We start from the raw sequence: 15174 nt of genomic DNA, 5'->3' as shown, positions 1-15174 counted from the left end.
GTCACCTTAATTGTTGATTAGTTCCTGCTGCTTGGATCTCTGCTTCTTTTTTCCCTCTAAGATTGGCTTTTTAGAGATTTTTTAAGTTTTCAAATGATCCTGTATCCTACCACTAAAGCTGCTTTGCTTCAGTTAGCCAGAGCCAGTTTTACTGCTTGCAAACAAAACAAAGAAACACACAACTGATCTGGCTACTATGCTACAGAAAGTCTTGGCTCCATAGATTTTATGTTGCTTGGTCCTATAAATGCAGCTTCTCTGTTACGTTCCCAATGGGATGATGAGAATTTAAGGGCAGAATACAGTGGCTTAATGCCCTATTTATTTTAGGTAGAAGTGACAGAATAGGTTATCATGAAATTACAGCCCTCTATGGTCATGGTTCTACAAACTTCGGGCTGGGTTCTGGAGATATATCTCCTAGGTTAAGTTTAATTAGCAACAACTGAATATCAATCCACCTTTGGATATCTGGAGCTTGAATCTCACAGCTTGGCTTCTTCTCCAGTTTTGGTTCATTAGCAAAGATTCTGATTTATCTGTGGTATAAGATTCAGAAGTGTATAAGGTAAGAAGAGAGCTTTGAATCAGTTTGGTAGTTGAGGGACACAAACAGGAAAATCTAGCTTGAAAAACAATGTAGTCCCTATCATCCCTGGGTGACTTCCTAGGGCCCTCCAAGGAAACCCCATTTTGTTCTCTCCCTCTTTTCCCTTCTCTTCCCCTCCCTTTTCTCCCTTAATCGTCCTTCCTCTGCTTTCAACTCTCCTCTCCTTTTCTCCCTTAATCCTCCTTCCTCTGCTTTCAACTCTCCTCTCCTTCTCTTGCACATATGTTGTACAACTATTTTCTACCCTGTTTATCTCTGTAGCTAATATTAAGCAGCATCTCTTTCTCTCAGGTGATTCAAAGCAAGGCTTTAGAATCAGAGGGTAGATATTTTATTTCACCTATGCTACTTTCCATCTGTGTGACCAAGTGTAAGCTCCTCCCTCAGACCCAGTTTTCTCATATTCCAAATGGAAGGAATAAAAGTGTTCATGTGAGGTTTACAAGGAAAACACTTGGTGTCATAACTAGCCCATGGTGGGTAACTAAAGATTGGCAAGCTTTGTCTATTCAATTTAATTTCTAATTTCTATTATTATTGTTATTTTCCTACTGTTATTTTTCTTCTAAAAAGGAAAAATTCCTTCTCTTTATCAGCACATGTTCATTGTGCTTGTCTTTGAGTTCATTTACCTTTCTTTTCAGTGTTCAATATCTTCCCTTCCCCATCTCATGAAAAGACCACTCACAGGGAACCTAAATTATTAAAAGTTATTCCTAGAAAATGTTAGTAACAATGGAGAAATGTTAGCCTCTAGGCGAGTCTTAGTGGATTTCCCTTTACACTAGTGAAACATAATTTTAGATTATTTTAGTAATACTTTTATGGAATGTTTCCCATTTTCTAAATCTCACTTCTTGTGGTCTTTTGAGAATTCAGGTAAATTTCAAGGTAAAAGCTATAAAGGAAAATATGAGCCCCTAGATGTTCCAAACTAGGATGAAATCTCACTCAGCATCTTTGAACAAGTTCTAAAAATAGTAAGATTTTTAAAACTGACACCACTATGAATAAGAATATCTCTATGCATTTATTATAATAATAATGAATTGAAGCTAAATTATCAAACTTTTTGAAAATGCATTCTAGATATTATTTTATTAAAAGGAGAATATTAACATTTGTGTGTGTGTGTGTGTGTTTGGAGTCTGTTTAAAAAAGAGTTGCATTTAATGGTGATCTCTCCCATCCCTTAAATGTTCAATTGTTACTGTATGTGATAAGTTAGTGTTGAGAAAACTTTTATTCTTTTTACCTCAGCAATGTGTGAGAAATACTATTTGTTAGTCAAGGCAGTTTCAACTTGGCTGTTTTCCTTGACTCTGATTCCACTTTAAGATGTGTGCTCTAGTTTGTGGGGAACATGCTTGCATATTTCTTACAGATGGACTAAACTTGGGAGCTTATCAATAGTTTGGACTTGGAAGTACAGTAGTTCTAATGGGAAAACTTTGCTTTGCTGAACCGTTAATGCCCAAGGTTTAAGTGTGAAAGCCCAGCTGTGCTTAATCCACTCCCCATTGCAATTTCCAACAGAAGCTTGGAACATGCTCAAAGTCAGGAGCTAAGCAGAGGCAGGGATCTAGTGACTTAAGAGGCTGAAGAGATTTTCTCTCTCTGAGTCGAAATGTTTCTCCAGACTGTTGCGGGATTTGACACTGGAGTGTAGCATTCCAATCTCCGTTTAATACAGGGACTTTGAGGGTATCCACATTCTCTATCTTAGTTCTGTTTCCTTCTTACCACATATGACAATGAATTCTATCTGATGGGATCCCAGACACATTGCCTGATCACTCTCCTCAAATAATGCTTGATAGTTCGGTTCTCTGGAGTTTGCATTCAGATCTGTTTTACATCAAAATGAATTTCTCTGACATGTGTAATCCTCTGTAAGCTTGAGAAGAGAGCTTGGTGTCTGTTCTTCTCCCTAGGATTTCTTTCTGTGCGTGTGAGGGGATGGGAAATACAATTTATCTTACTTTGAAGATGAGAATTGGAGAAATATTGAGGAGACTAAACAATGTTAATAGGAGGCAGAAATAAAAGTAAAGAAAAAATGATATAGGGAAGTAAGTGGAGAAAATAAATTTAAATATAGAAATGGTATAGAAAAGGAAATACAATTTCCTCACTTTTATGGTTAAGTGTAGGTCCTAATAAATGGGATAAAATTGGCTGCAATTTTTTTTGAAATCTCAACTTGTTTATAAAACACAAACTCATCAAAAAATAGTGAAAATGTTCTATATAAATAAAGGGAAAAGTGTATATCTCTCTTCCTCTTTCCCCAAACCTATCCTTATTCCACTTCCAGAGGTGAATGATGTTAATATTATATATGTTCTTTGACTCACCTGTTGTGTTATTTGGGTGAGCCACTGAACTCCTTTAAGCCTTAGTTTTCATATCTGTGAAGTGGGGATAACACCAGTTACTTATAGCGTTGTTGAGAGGATTAAAATAGGTAAGCCATTTGTATAAATATGTATGGCACAAAGTAAGAGCTCAATGAATGTTGGATATTATTTTTCCAGGCACATATAAGTTTATGTATTTTATAACAAATGAAATGTTCCTTATTATGCATACTGTGATATAAATTACTATCTTTAAAGATATATTGGAAACTTTTAAAATATGTATAAATATTTATATATATCTTATTTAAATGCATGCATAAGATCACATCATAGTTAACAATTTTTTTTGGCTTGCTTTCTCTCTTCATGCCTTCTCTATCCATATTACCTATCTTGAGGAAATCCACATAAAGGCTTAGTGTGTATATGTCTATATTTTCCTTCAAGCTCATATAATCATAGATAAAAATACATATGCATATTCATAGAATTTTGTCATTGATTTATACAAATAAGATTATAGTATACAAATATATTTTTACAATATATGCAAATTATAAAATATCGTTTCCTGACCCTTCCTTTACTAATAGAGGCTGGAAAGCTTAACATTTGAAGTCACAGCAAACATCTTTGCTGCTGAGGGGTAGGATAGGCAAATGTCCCTGTGCTGGTCAACTATACCCAAGAGGAAATCTGTTGCAAGGATTTTTAGGAAAGTTTTCTTTCTTAATAAATGGGATAAATTTGGCTGTTGTTGTTGTTGTCCCTTGATCCTTCTTGGAAAGTGGAAATAAAACCTGAAATGACAATATCATCTTTGGACCTTGATGGGACACATGTGAGGATAAAAGCTATAATGTTAATGGTGGCATGATGGAAATACCAGGCTGAGTGCCTGATAGCATTTTAAGTGGCTGAATTAATACCAGCAACTGCTGACCTTTGGATTTCCAAAATAAACCCCAATTTGCTTAAACCATGATCAGTGAGTTTTCTTTTCTTTACAGTCAAACACATTCTCAACTGACACGCAGACTTTTCTGGATCTCGTTTTCATCAGTGAAATCTTGTCGAAGTTCTAATTGATTACTTATCATGGCAGCATACTATTTTATGGTGTGAATGGTTACAATTTTGTCAACCTTTCTTCAGTGGGTGGATGTTTTTTGTTCGGTGTTTGTTTTATCTTCTTTTTCCCCACCACTTCAAACAATGTTGCATCAAACATCATTAAAAATATATCTTTATGTAGTGAAACTATTATTTTTATGGAACAAATTCCCAAGAGTAGAATTACTGAGTCAAGAGTATATATATTTTTAATTGTAATAAATGTTTCTAGAATGTATTCCAGAAACAGGAATAATTTACATTTTACCAGAAGTGTGCAAGAATAAACATTTCCTTCCCAAGTCTCCACTAGTAAGAATTGTTATTGGTCTTTTGCCAGTCTAATGTTTATAAAATCACAACTCATTGTTGGATTAGTTGTTCACATGTTCCTGAATGGTACAGATTTTAAGCCTTTTTCTATACTCTATTGGCTATTTGGATTTGTCCTTTGGTGAATTCCTATTCACAATCTCGTATACTTTTCTCTTGGAAATTTTCCGTCTTGTCAATGTAAAAGAGATTAAAAATACATTGCAGGCACCCATTTTCACTTTTCAGCATTGGAATTTGATTATAGTGTTTGCTATGGACTGAATGTTTGCATCCCTCCAGATTCCTAGGTTGAAACCAGATCTCTAAGGTGGTGATATTTGAAGATAGGCCCTTTGGGAATGTATCAAGTCCCATTAAGAATGGGACTTGTGCCCTTATAAAAGAGGCCCCAGAGAGCTTGTTCACCCCTTCCACCATGTGATTACACAGTGAAAACATGGCCCTCTGTGAACTAGGACATGGGCCTTCACCAAACACCAAATCTGCCAGTGCCATGATCTTGGTCTTCCCAGCCTCCAGAACTGTATGAAATACATTTCTGTTGTTTATAAAGCACCCAATCTCTGGTATTCTGTTATAGCAGCCTGAATGGACTAAGATGATGTCTTTTTTATATGGCTAGAAATGGTTTTAGAACACTTTATTTTCCAGTTTTAGATAAAAGAATCTGCTTTACCACAAGATTGTGTATAAAGTCACCTACTTTTTCTTGCAGAATTTGTTTTTCTTTTTTCCCCCTCTGTTCTATCTTTACCTTGTAATTGTAAAGTAGAAGTTCATTTTGTATGTGTATCTTATTAGTTTCTTCACAAAAATCCAACTCCTGGATTTGTTGATCTTTTGAATGACTTTTTGTGTCTCGATTTCTTTCAGTTCAGCTCTGATTTTTGTTCTTTATCATCTTCTGCTAGCTTTGGGGTTGATTTGTTCTTGCTTTTCTAATTCTTTCAGTTGTGAAGTTAGGTTGTTAATTTGAGATCTTTCTAACTTTTTGATGTGGGCATTTAGTGCTATGAATTTCCCTCTTAACACCACCTTAGCTGTGTCTCAGAGATTCTGGTATGTTGTATCTTTGTTTCATTATTTTCAAAGAACTTTGTGATTTCTGCCTTAACTTCATTATTTACCCAAAAGTCGTTCAGGAACATGCTTAATTTCCATGCAATTGCATGGTTTTGAGTGATTTTTTTGTCTTGACTTCTATTTTTATTGTGTTGTGACCTGAGAGTGTTTGGTATGATTTCAGTTCTTTTGTATTTGCTGAGAATGGTTTTATGTCCAGTTATGTGGTTGATTTTAGAGTATGTGCCATGTAAATTCTTTAATTCAGATCCTTTAATTCAGAATTTGTTTGTTATCTGTGTGGATTGTTTTGTTTATTGAAGAATGTTCTATTGGATGAAAATACCCCTTTTGTTTATCTATCTGAATATCTGAGACAGGTCTCAGTTAATTTAGAAAGTTTATTTTGCCAAGGTTGATGATGTGTGCCTGCGACTTAGCCTCAGGAGGTCCTAACAACATGTATCCAAGATGGTCAGAGCACAGCTTGGTTTTATGCATTTTAGGGAAACATGACAAGTCAATCATCATATGCAAGATGAACACTGGGTCTGTCTGGAAAGACAGGACAACTGGAAGCAGGGATGGACTTCCAGGTCACACGTAGGTGAGAGACAAATGGTTGCATTCTTTGAGTTTCTGATTAGCCTATGCAAAGGAAGCAATCAGATATATACTGATCTCAGTGAGCAGAAGGGTGATTAAATAGAATGGGAAGGCAGGTTTGCCTTCTGCAGTTCCCATCTTGACTTTTCCCTTTAGCTTAGTGATTTTGGGGCCCCAAGATTTATTTTCCTTTCACACTATGCATCTGTTGAGAGACATTTTAATTATCTCTAATGATTAGCAATTATAAATAAGTTGGCTATGAACATTTATGTATGATGTTTTGTGTAAATATATTTTTAATTCTGTTAACTATTTAGAGGTAGAATGGTTGGGCAGTACAGTAAGTTTATGTTTAACTTTTAGGAGACTACCAAACTGATATCCAAGTGGTTGTACTATTTTACATTCCTACCAGCTGTGTTATAAGAGTTCTATTTGTTCTACATCCTCACCAATGCATGCTATTTTCAGGCTTTTTAATTTTAGCTATTCTAATGGTTATAGCTATTCTAACTGCCTTGCCTGCTTTGTATTTCTGCCAAAAACAAGTGGTAGTGGCTGACTCTCTTACTATAGCAAGCTCCAAATGAATAGACTTTGGTTGTTCTCATTTGAGTAGTCTTAATTATTTATTTAGAATTTTCATTAATTATTCCAAAGTGTTTGCATTTCTGTATAAATTTTAAAATCCATTTTTCTATTTCTATGGAAACCCTGTTTAAATTTTGATTCGAAATTCATTAAAGTTATAGATTTTCAGTCTTTTTAAAAATTTTAAAATTTTTACCTTTCTTCGTTTCCTGAGACTCCTTTTATTTGCATTTCAAATGCAAATATTTTCCACATATGTACTTACAATTGTTAAATCCCTTTTGATGAACTGACCCCTTTATCATTATATAAGGACCTTATCTCTTTTTACAGTTTTTGTCTTCAAATCTACTTTGTCTGATAAGTAAATATACTGCTTTTTTTGGTTTCCATTTGCCTGAATTGTCTTTTTCTATTTCTTTATTTTTAGCCCATCTGTGTCTTAATACGTGAAGTAAATTTCCTGTAGGTAGCATATAGTCGGTTCTTGTGTGTGTGTGTGTGTGTGTGTGTGTGTAACTTACTCAGCCTCTTCATGTCTTTTGATTAATTTATAATTTACCCCATTTCTATTCAGTGTTATTATTGATAATCAAGGACTTGCCACTGCCACTTTATTTGCTTTCTGGTTGTTTTGTTGATCCTCTCTTTCTTTTATCCTTTTCTCCTGACTTCCTTTGTATAAAAGTAATTTTTTTCTGACAGTATGTTTTAATTTCTTGCTTTTTATTTTGTGTGTATTACATGTTTTTGTTTTGTGGTTAATATGAGGCTTGCAAATAACATCTTAAAATCAATTGTTTCAAACTGATGACCACTCTGATTACAAAGAATAGAAAAAACAAGCAAATAAAGAGAAAACTAAAAACAAAAAACAAAAAACACCTCAACAATTAGGACTGAACTGTCAGGGAGGGAGGCAGTTAGTGGGCTTTAGCTCCTTTTTTGGCAGGGGTAGATATGAAATGGTTTAAAGGACTGGACCAAAGAAGAGGAAACTCTACTGGCACAGGAGCAAAGGGATCAGTTGTCCTTGGTTTATTTTTGGTCTTTTCTTCATTTGAAGATTAAGTATTGGAGCCATGGGAATAAAGTTTCAATGTCCTCGATTTTATTTTATTTTTTTTTGACATTGCCATTAACAACCTGCTGAAAGAGTTGTCTTTGAATTATTTTCTGATGTGTGCCCCAAAACAAGTGAGAAGTTTAGTTGTCTTTGGACAGGTGAAAAGGGGACAGAGAAATCAACTCAGAGCCATTACATTATAAGAATTGTCTCTTTCACAGAGTTGTCAAGGACTTTATGGTTTAAGGTGGTGACTTCAGTGTAGGAAATGGATGAGGAGGGGAATCTATCTAAGAAGGAATTTTTGAAGACGAGAATTTTGCTGTCAAAAACAACAAAGAATTTCTCTTGTCAACGGCCAACAGAAGGAAGGATACAAATGGTTTACAGTTCTTCATAACAATGAAACCAACTCCTCATTTAGATGGGTGTCATGTTGTTTTTGGACAAGTAATCTCTAGCCAAGAAATTGTAAGAGAGAGAGAAAACCACAAGACGGATGCCGCTAGCAAAGCATTTACAGAGGTACAGATACTCAGTTATGGAGAGGTGATTCCCAAATCTAAAGTTAAGAAATAAGAAAAGGTATAAAATCATCATCATCTTCCTCCTCCTCATCTAGTGACTAAGATAGCTCAAGTGATTCTCAGTTCTCACCTGATTCCTGTGATTCTGAAAGTGCTTCTGAAGAGAAATCAAAGAAAATGGGAAAAAAAATTGGAAACATTCCCAAAAACACAAGAAGGAAAAGAAGTGAAAGAAAAGCAAGAAGAGTGCGTCTAGTGAGAGTGAAGCTGAACATCTTAAAGCACAACCCCAGTCTACTGTCTGTCCAGAAGAGACAGTACCTGAAAATAGATTCCTAATGAGAAAAAGCCCTCCTAAAGCTGATAAAATGGAAAGGAAAAGCCAGAGAGGGAGAAAGAGAAAGAGAATGTAATCCATCTAACTCCCAGCCTGCTTCATACCAGAGATGACTTTTAGTTACTAGATCTGGCAGGAAAATTAAAGGAAGAGGATCAAGGTGTTATCAAACTCTTCCAGATCCAGATCTAGGGATTGTTTCAGACTTAGTGACACTCTGGCACACTGGAGGCAAGAGATGCAGAGAGCTCAAAGAATGAGGGTATCAAGTGGTGAAAGATGGATCAAAGGGGATAAGAGTGAGCTGAATGAAATAAAAGAAAATCAGAGAAGTCCAGTTAGAGTTAAAGAGAGAAAAATAACTAACCACAGGAATATATTTGAGAGTCCAAACAGAGAAAATGGAAAGGAAAATAAAGTTAAAGGCTGTAAATCTAACAGTAAAGAGAGACATCAGAAGAAATTCAGAAAAAGATGATAAATATAATGCGAACAAAGTAAAGGGATAAATCTAAAATTAAGAGTAAGAGCAAAGAGAAATCAAAGAGTAAAGAAGGATATTCAAAACATGATAGACATGAAGAAAAGAGGATGAGGTCAAGGAGCAAAGGAAGGGATCATGAGAATGTTAAAGAAAAAGAAAAGCAGCCTGATTCTAAAGGAAAAGATCAGGAAAGGGGTAGAAGTAAAGAGAAGTCTAAATAGTTAGAATCAAAGAGTAATGAGCATGATCATAGTAAAACTAAGAAAAAGGATGGATGTACACAATCCAGGAGTAAAGAATGTGATACAACTCAACGTTAACACAGTTATAATAGCAGAACAGGAGAACAAAGCAGAAGTAGGGACAGAAAAAGAAGAGTGAGATCAAGAAGCCATGACAGAGATTGCAGCAGAAGAAAGGAGTACCATAGATACAGAGAGAACAGGAATATGGGAGAAGATGATGGTCACAAAGCCGAGGGAGAAGAACACCACCAGGAAGATTAAGAAGTAAAGATAGGAGGAGAAGGAGGAGAGATTCACGGAGCTCAGAGAGAGAAGAAAGTAAAAACAGAAACCAAGAAAAATACAGAAACCAAGAAAGTAAGAGTTGACACAGAAAAGTAAGAGTTCACACAGTGAGAAAAGAATGTACCATAAAAGTCGTGATCGTAGTAAGCTCAAATAATAGCAGGGGGAGAAAAAGCTGATATAGATCAAAGTCCCTTCTCAAAAATAAAACAAAGCAGTCAGAACAATGAATTAAAATCCTCCACACTGAAAAATAAGGAGGATGAGAAGATCAGATCCTCAGTGGAAAAAGAAAACCAAGAATCAAAGGGTCAAGAAATTGACCGTGTACATGAAAGAAATGAAAAATGTGGTCATGAATCAAGCCCTGAAACAGAAGAAGACAAAAGTGGATGAGTGAGTTATATAAACTTATTTCCATTCTGTTTTGAATTTTAAGTTTGAGAGACTTGCTAGTGAATCTTCTTTATGTTGTTCCTTTTCATTGTTTTTGGGTTGTTTTATGTTTGCCCCTTTTTTAAATGTGGATTTCACTGAGTTGATCTTTTGATAATCTGCAATCTGGATAATTTGTACTGCTAAAGTTTTAATAAACTTGAAATAAGAAAAACAAAAACAAAACAAAAAAACTCTACAATTTAACTCCATCCCTCTAAGTTTTTGAATTCTTGTTGTCTCTATTTATATCTATCATACAATCTAGCAATCCCACTGCTGCATATATATCCAAAAGAAAGAAAACTGGGATATCAAAGAGATACATGCACACCCATATTTATTGCAGTACTATTCACAATAGCCAAGATATGGAATCAACCTGTATGTCCATTAACAGATGAAGGGATAAAGAAAATGTGGTACACACCCACAATGGAATATTATTGAGCCATAAAAAAAATGAAATCCTGTCATTTGCAGCAACATGGATAGATCTGGATAACATTATATTAAGTGAAATAAGCAAGGCACAGAAAGACAAATATTATGTGTTCTCACTAAAATGTGAGAACTAAAAAAGAAACTGAACTCATGGAGATAGCGAGTAGAATGATGGTTACCAGAGGCTGGGAAAGGTAATAGGGAAAGGTGGGATAAAGAGGGAAAGGCTAATGTGTACAAAAATACACTCAAATAGAATAAGATCTAGCATTTGGTAGCACAATAGATCTTATTATTAACAATACTTTATTGTACACTTCAAAATAACTAAAAGAGTAGGACTGAAATGTTATTAACACTAAGAAATGATAAATCCTTGAAGTGATGAATATCCTGATTTGATCAATTTATATTGTATGCTTGTATCAAAATATGACATGTACTCTACAAATATGTACAACTATTATGCATCCATAGTAATTAAAAAACACATCTTCTAGAGCTCTTTTGATTTGCATGTTAAATCTCATACTCTTCTTCCAATTCATTTTCATCTTTTTTGTCTTGTGATTTTTATCTTTTTATGTATTTCTTCATACTCTAAATTTTTTAGGCCACTAAATCATGTCTCAACAGTGATCTTGAACATCTTCTCCTTTAATTCACGTCCTAAATAGTTTAGTTGGAAACTATTTCTTTTATTTCTGGAAAGTCCTCTTGAGGAATGAGAGTAGAAGTTAAAGGGAGTATACACAGATATCCCTAAGCTCTTATTTTTTTTCCTTTTCAAATTGTCATCTGTCTCTTCCAGCATCTATCAAAGGTTGGTTCTGTGTTTTGTTTGTTTTGATTGATCTTTCTGTCTCTGGCTGCTACGCTGCTCTGAGGTATTGTTAACCTGAAGTACATCTCCCTGCTTTCCTGTCTCCCGTACTCACTCAGCCTGAAGGGTGGGAATGCTTCACTCACCTGTTAAAATTTTTTTGAGGAGCCTGAGAGATCTGGTAGACACTAGGGCCTCTGTTTATTTGTCCCCTGGGTCCACAGATCTCTGTAAGTCAAACATTCCCAAGATCCATATTTTAATTGAAATCCTTCTCCCAAGGCTTTTTCTCTCTCTCTTTTTTCTTAAGAGAAGTAAACCTTTATTTCCTTGTTCTGACAGTAGTCAGAATGTCTATGTCTTTAATATGTCTTTCTAGTACATAACAAAGAAAGCCTTCCCTTTCATTCTCCCAAAGAAGCAGTTACACTCTGGAGCTTATATATAATTTTAACAAAGGCTGATAAATTGTGTGCTCCCTGGGTCTCTTGCAAATTTGCACTCAGCCACTAGAGTCCCAGGCTTTGATATAAATGAGATAAAATGATTTGAATTGAGAAGGAGAGTAGAGGAATTGTATTCAATCCACCATTTTCTTGGAATCTCCTATAGGCACGTTTCCAGATCAGTACTTAGAGAACTATTTTTTTTAAGTGCTACAGAGAAACAGAGTCAGTTTTAGATTAGAATGTAACTCAGAGGTGATCTATTCCAATGCCCCCTCTGATAAGTCTATTTCCTGTAAAACATCTTCGACAAGTAGTGGTCCAGCTCTGCTTAAATATCTCCAGGGATTCTGAGCTTGAATATTCTTTCTCAAACCGACTCCAAATCTCACTTTAGGTTCAGATTCTCTTATTTTCCCTTCTCTTAAGACCCTAGAGAAGTTATCTTCATATCTTACCCAGAGTTAGCCATTTTTCTTCCTTTTTGGACATTTTCCTGCTCATTAAAATTGCTATAGTTTCAAGAGAAGAAAAAGACCATTTGTAAACAAATCAACTTACTAACTCCCTGGACTCTTTGATAAGTTTTGACAAAGGAGGAGATTGAAGTAATTTACCAAAACCAAGATTTAGATTCATATTTTCTCCTTAGATTACATTGACTCACTCTATTGTTTTTCTGTCTCTTCACTTAAAGTACTACTTTTTTTCCAACATGAAATGAGCTTTATAGTTTATTTCTGATTATGAACATGATTCAAGCTTATTGGGAAAAAGAACAATAAAAAAGTATAAATAAGAAACAAACAAAAACCCCCAAACTCAAAATCTCAACATTGTGAAATGACCCTTTTCCCAAATATTTCTCAGTGTGTTTGTAATTTTACATAAGTATTACATATTACACATGTTATTTTGTAATCTCCCCTTTTGTTTAACAAAATGCCATGAGTTTAGAGCCATACAGTTTTTAGTGGCTACTTAAAATTCCTTCATATGAATGAACTATGATTTATTTACTGAGTAGTTTAATTAACGGTGGCCATGTTTAGTTGTTTTTAGGTTGTTCATTTATTCTATCTGAACACAACAATGCTTCTCCAAGCTTTTCTGTGCACATCTGATTATCCCCTTAAATTACTAACACTGAGAATCAATAGGCCAGAGAGCATACCCACTTGAAATGTTCATGCATACTGCCAAACTTTCCTTTAGAAAGGTGGACTTTTGTCCACCAAAAGTGCCAGCACTGCGTGTTGTCCGTCTATTTCAGCCTGGTCAATCAGATGACTGAAAAATTATCTGTATTTTCTTTAGTCTTAAATTATTTTTTTCTAATTATTATAGTTTGCGAATTATTCTAGATGAAGTTTAGAAGATATATATTTTATGGAAAAAATTTTATAGGAGGTAGTACAATATAATATTGTCTTATGGGCTATTTCATTTTATTTATATAAGTCTAATAACCTTCTTTAAAATTGTATTTCTGGATATTTTATATATGCTGTAGTTGTTATTGTGAATAGACGCTTTTCCCACTATATGTAATGTTCCCTTGGTGAGACAAAACATGTCTTTCTTATAATTCTAAAAAGTAGTATGTGCATTGGTAGAAATTATGGAAAATATGTTAAAAGCATGATGAAGAAGAAAACCACTTAGAGAAAAAAATCATTGTCATTATTTTGGTATCTTTTATTCTGGTGTAATTTTTTTCCTTTCTTACATTTCTACACATAATGTTATTTTCTTTTAAACTTTGCATTATAGTATAAAATGTTTTCTCTCAATTTCATTAACTTTTTGCAGACATATGTAATTTCTATAATATTTATTAAATAAATGTTAGTCATGGCATAAATTTTATATTCTTCCAGTGTTCAATAGATAAATCTTATTTCTTGACATTAAAGACCATGTTTTGTATTTCTTTTTTTATTGATCCTAATGCACCTAATGCCAAAATAGATACATAATAAGAACTATAAATTGTAGCTTATAGTGAAAAAGAGATTTTTGACTCTGTCTTCGGTTTCAGCAATAATAGGCTGTACTGTCTCTAACAAGTTATCTCTCCTCTCTGGGCCTTAATTTTCTTATTTGTAAAATAGCAAGTTGGATAATTTCTTCTTCTTTTCCTCTTTTTCACCATTAGCATCAGTGTTCATATTTATTGAGTATTTAAAACATGTAGTCATTGTGCTAAGTGCATTACTTGCATAATCTTAGTTATTATCAACTGTAAGCTGTACAGATGAGGAGAATGATACCTGAGAAGTCTACAGTCACACAGCTAATATATGGTAGGCATGAAACATGAATTTATCTGTCTTCTAAGGTCATACTCCTAACTACTATAGACTGTTATGATTGCCAAGGTCCCTTCTGATGTTAATGGTTTGAAAGTTACGGCCCTAAATTAGATTTTGATATGACTTTTGAACTTTAGCCTGTTTATGTAGTTGACAGAAATGGACTGGAAGTAAATAACAATGTCTAAACTCTAATCTTGGTTTACTATTGCTATTGTCAAGCAATACTTATTTTATTATCAGCGTTTACTCTGTGGATAGCAGCAATCATTTGGGAGGGCTACTGGATTCTTTCAGAGAATCCATGAGGTAGAGTAAATTGCCTCATGAGATCCCTGTGGGTATTGTTTCAACCACAAGGTGTAAGGAAGGAAAAACTATTTCTCTACACATTTAGGTTTTCATAACTGGGGTCAGGTAATTAAACTCACAAAAAAACAATTAACAAGAAAAAACACATATTTTATTGATGCTAATATTTTTAATTTTAGGTACATGAGGGCTTCACAGAAAAGAAGTGAAAAATCCAAAGAGGCAGTTGTCCTCTAGGGCTTATATACAATTTTAACAAAGGGTGATAAATTGTGGAGAAGAGACTAGACAAAGGAAAGGGGTTTGGACTTCTAGAGTCAATAAATTGTGGGAAGGTGAGTAGAACACATATGGAGGAAACTAATGGTAGATAAGAGTTCTTTAGCAACATTTCTTGATATAGACTCATTTTGGCAGTCCTCTTTCTGATATGGAAAAGAAGGGACATCTATTTCACAAGGAAATTTATGCCCTGCTTTTAGGCAGATGGGGAAGGACAGAGAGCTCTTCCTATGTCTGATTTGGCCCAGTTGCTTCCAGCTCAAAATAATTATTATGTCAAAGTGGCATATTATGGGACGATATATACTAATCCATTTTTAAGGAAACATGGAATCCTAGTGTCTAAATGTATCAAAGAACTTTAATGTTTATTGCATCCAAATTTCTACCTGATCTTTGAATTCTCTCCACAACTAATCACCTCTCTACCTCTTTTCTTTGTTTTCTGTATGTTCTTGGAACTTTCCTCTGTATGTTTTTTTTTTTAAT

The 15174-nt window shown here is 34.4% G+C and overlaps 1 pseudogene; it reads left to right on the top strand.

Moving 5' to 3' along the window:
- Positions 1–7766: 7766 nt before the first annotated feature.
- LOC111547136 lies at positions 7767–10024 on the top strand (annotated as a pseudogene).
- Positions 10025–15174: the final 5150 nt, after the last annotated feature.

Source organism: Piliocolobus tephrosceles, chromosome 4 (genome assembly GCF_002776525.5).
Source record: "Piliocolobus tephrosceles isolate RC106 chromosome 4, ASM277652v3, whole genome shotgun sequence".
In the NCBI taxonomy this organism is placed as follows: Eukaryota; Metazoa; Chordata; class Mammalia; order Primates; family Cercopithecidae; genus Piliocolobus; species Piliocolobus tephrosceles.
This window is presented reverse-complemented; position numbering and strand designations above follow the sequence as displayed.